Source organism: Biomphalaria glabrata, chromosome 17 (genome assembly GCF_947242115.1).
Source record: "Biomphalaria glabrata chromosome 17, xgBioGlab47.1, whole genome shotgun sequence".
In the NCBI taxonomy this organism is placed as follows: domain Eukaryota; kingdom Metazoa; phylum Mollusca; class Gastropoda; family Planorbidae; genus Biomphalaria; species Biomphalaria glabrata.
In genome coordinates this window covers 4193942-4198825 of record NC_074727.1, presented here as the reverse complement: position 1 = coordinate 4198825, position 4884 = coordinate 4193942, and positions in this window count along the sequence as shown.

The window sequence follows — 4884 nt, the reverse complement described above, 5'->3', positions numbered from 1 at the left end:
TTTAGTGTACTCTAAAGGTTGCGCTTCTTGTCTGACGTCTGCCATCCAGTCATTGCCATATTCTTGATTTAGATTGGGGTTTGGGAACCTGGTCTTTGTAACAAGATATTTGTATTCTATGACGGCTCTCTTGCTCTACACTAACTAATGATAACAAGTCAAAGAACTGAAAGCCCTTTATTTTTAGTTAAAAGTGTTGATTGATGATAAATTTTCAAGATTACGATTATTTATTTGTTAGCGTTTTTGTAAAGTGTCCTACAAGGTCAAGCTTGCACCATGTAAAGACCTTTGATCAAAGGGAAGGAATCAGAGATTGCCTCATCACTGAGCTTTCTCGCCGGAAGTGTCCCACCAACTAAATGACCATTTTATCAACCCGCCAGTGTGGGGCACGACTCTTGGAATCCTGCCGGTGAGGCCGGAGGCTGAGTCACGACGGTATCCTCTGCATTCCTGCAATGTACCACCACAAACTGTGAGAAGACCGATGCCACACCCATCGTCTGTCGGTTGCGGTGTTGTAGTGAACTGTATGGTTTAGCAGAGCCTTTCTATCCTCCGATGTGCGATGCTTGTTCGCTTTGCCAGATTTTGCATATTACTTTTAGGAGACAAAAGTGCTAAGACCTGATGAATGAGATATAAAGAGATTGCATGTATAAAAAAAAAGATGTATTCTCTAGTAAAACATTAAAGCCTCCAACTCTAATATCATTGACTCTTGAAGGGTATAGGCCACAACACAAAGATTACAGCCTAGAACACAAAGATTATAGTCCCCCACGCAAATATTATAGCTTAAAAAAACAACAAAGATTAGTGTCTAATACAAAGATTATTGAATCCAACACAAAGATTATTGAATTCAACACAAACATTACAGGCTCAACACATAGATTATACTCTAAACACAAAGATTATAGCTTAAAATACAAACATTATAGTCACAAAGATCATTACTTTAAAAATAAAGATTATAGCCTCAACATAAAGATTAAAGCAGCAAATACAAAGATCACATCGTGATTTAAACAAATTGTTGGGTCAGAAGATTTCTGTTGAGTTTGCTTTGATTCAGTATTTTAAAAAAATATGGGCGCCCGCAGGTAGGTGCAAGGTGGTGCACTTGCACCCCCTAGATTCCGAGTACCCAAATTCTAGCCATTTTCCGCACCATCAGATCAATTAAAATCGAAGTAGCGAATGAACAAGTAAGCTGTTGTGTTAATAAACTAGAATAGGCTAATCTGTAGTTTATGTCCGACTATGTGGGCTTTATAATAGGTTTGCAACTCAATAGTCTATAGCACGTTAGTAGAGACGATATGTTTTCATTTGCACCATAATTATATTTATAATTACATTTAGTAAGGCCTAGACTATGATATAAATTTGTTGTTTTTTTTATCTTGGAGGAAAAACTCTAACCATCTTTCGATTTGATTTATGTGAAAGCTTCTTTGACCAAGATTGAAGAGTGAAGTCATTTTGGTAAATTTATTTACGTCTTGCGGAGTTGCGGTCATTGTTAGCGCTCGATAAAATAGCAGTGTCCAGCAGTTTCTGATAGAGGAGATATAAGAAAGTTCTTCACATGCCATCGTCTGAGTCCAAACGTTGATTTGTATCGACGGAGCACTGGCAGCAGCAAAAAGCCAAAATATACGAGCAGCAGCAGCATGAATGAAATGCGTTTTCTTGGTATTTCGGTAATGAAGCTGCATATATCATAGGCATGAATATATGTCTGTCCTCGGCAGCGGATTTTCTTTTTGGTCTTAAAAGAAATATATTTCTCTCTTTGTCTGTGGCATTTTACGTCTCGAAAGACGATCTTTTTACTTTGCAACTTCTTGTGTGACTAAAGGGGCCTTTCTTTGATACACAGAGGCTATAACAGGTTGGGCATATGTGATCACCAGGCGTCGTTGCAATTTCGCTCTGTCATAATATTTTAAAATTATATAACTATTAACATTGGTTGGCGCTCAAAGCGGTCCCAGGCGTTGAGGGTTGTATTATGTTACATAACTATACCTATCTAACAAGCCCTTTTCTATCCTGTCCATGGTTACACATTAGATGTGATGCGGTATCTGCATACCCAGTATTGAAGGTCAGAACAGGAGTAAGAACAATAGCATTAGCTGGTCGATATGTCTATGAATTTCGGGTAATATAATGTTCTGTTTTATTTGTAATAGCCTCCTGACTAGTAGCAGAGGCTTCCAAATGTAGAATACAAAAGGTGATTTTGTTATTGCATGTACAAAATATGTTAGTGCATCTAAATTATAACCAAATTATTAGGTAACTAGACTAAAGTTCCAAAATATTACTATTGTAACATATAAGCCTATTTTATTTCAGATAAATTTTATAAATATTAAAACAATAAACATAAATATCCTTAAATATTAATATTCTAACTATCAATATTTGTAAAGATCTTTGCAATGAAGTATCTTTATAACGACAGTTGTCTTTCCTTGAATATCAAAGTCTCACTTGAGGTTACAAATTATAAAAGGGCTTAACAAAACGAAAAGGGAAAAAGGGGGGAGGGGTATCTCGGATGTGATGGGTGTGACCGAACAAGGTGGCACCAGCTCCAGTGACGCCCCTGGATGGATCATCGCCTCAATACTAAGACCACAGCTTTTAACGACCCCAGTGACGCAACTGCATAGATCATCGCCTCAGTACTAAAACTACAGCTTTTAACCAGCCCATGTGACGCCCCTGCATAGATCATCGCCTCAGTACTAAGACCACAGCTTTTAACCAGCCCCTGTGACGCCCCTGCATAGATCATCGCCTCAGTACTAAGACCACAGCGTTTAACCAGCCCCTGTGACGCCCCTGCATAGATCATCGCCTCAGTACTAAGACCACAGCTTCAGCTTTTAACCAGCCCCTGTGACGCCCCTGCATAGATCATCGCCTCAGTACTAAGACCAAAGCTTTTAACCAGCCCCTGTGACGCCCATGCATAGATCATCGCTTCAATACTAAAACTACAATTTTAACCAGCCCCTGTGACGCCCCTGCATAGATCATCGCCTCAGTACTAAGACAACAGCTTTTAACCAGCCCCTGTGACGCCCCTGCATAGACCAATGCCTCAATACTAAGACCAAAGCTTTTCATCAGCCCCTGTGACGCCCCTGCATAGATCATAGCCTCAGTACTAAGACCACAGCTTTTAACCAGCCCCTGTGACGCCCCTGCATAGGTCACCGCCTCAATACTAAGACCACAGCTTTTAACAGGGATCAGGCAGATTTAGCTGATGATTACTTAAAAATGAAAGCTAGGTTGAAGAAACATTCATATGACATGGTGTTTAAGCAAAGGGAACTCGAGATCTTAACATGGTCTTCTTAACAGACCTACAAGAAAAGTATATAAAATAATTCTTTAAAAAAAAAAGACCTCCTATAGTCTATATACATCTTATCGATTAATTTGTTCTTAATAACTAATGAATGTTACATTCAAAATAATAATGTAACATTTTTTACCTCGCACCTCCCCCCCCCCTTTATTTTTTTACAAAAAATCCTGGTTACAAAATGTATAAATCTATCAGACCTTATAATATTCCAAATATTGGCATTTAGATCTAGACTCAGAAGACGGTACACAAAATCTCCACAGCATTAATTTAATATTCTCACGAATAGGGCCTACAAGCAGAAATACCCAAAGATGTCCGTTCAAGATTATGATGTTCATCTCCCTAGCCAAATTTAAATATTTTTTTAATATTTAAAACAATTATAACGGTCAAACTAGTTTGGCTAACGAGCTAGTAGTTCTTTTCATCATTCTTATGCATCAACTGTCGAATTTCTAGGAAAATCATTCGAGCCGTTTACTAGAATCGCGTCCACCCACGCTTTGCCTAGATTTTCTGAAAGTACTAGGATTTTATCAAAACGACATTTAATTTTATAGACAATTATGGACAGAAAATTCAAAAGTAAAGTAGTAAAAAAAAAAATACATAACACACTTAACCATAATATATAAACCAAAAAACACAACCTAATTAATTACTCTGAAAGAAAAAAAAGATAAATACACATTTTATAGTCCATATACTAGGACATATTTGTACAAGTGTTCCTTTTCCATATCGCTTATAAGAGCATGGGATGGTTTGCCTGACTCAATAAAATCAATGACTTACAAGAGATTAAGCCTCTTGCATGAGTAGATAAGCCAATGGAAACGAGTTGGACGCAATTATCTTCTCATTCGAACGAACGTCTGTAATTTATAAGATAAGATAAGAGTCTGAAACAGGTCATCACGTCAGCATAGTTTAAACAGGATAGTAATGATCGTCACGTCATCATGGTTAAAACAACATTATGTTTGGTACATTGAAAAGTTCCTTGAAACTCTGGTATTCGGACAAAGATATGAAAAAAAAAAAAAAGAACATATCCTAGTAAAAACCTAGGACAAATGACGTCCTAACATAAATACTGAGTCTTACTTCTATTTCTCTTTAACTGTGATTATTAGAAGTCTGTAAGGAACGTCTATCACTTATAAGATACTTCAAGACATGAAAATGTTATCATTGAAACTCATGGAAAGAGGAGAAGACCAAAAGAAGTCATGAGAAAGTTTGGGGGATTGGGGAGTAGCGTCTGAGTAGGGGAAAGGGGAATGAATTGAAACGTGAAAAAAGGGGGAAGACTTTTGGCGCCCAGAAATTGTTTACTTAAAATTGAAGCTTTTAGAATTGAAAACGAACACTAGGACAGTCAGAGCTGTACAGTTAGCGGGAGACTTGGGCGGTTATTTTGGGACCCAGTGTGGTGCAGGCTGGGAAGGAGGGGTGAGACTTTTAGGGCGGAAAGGGAC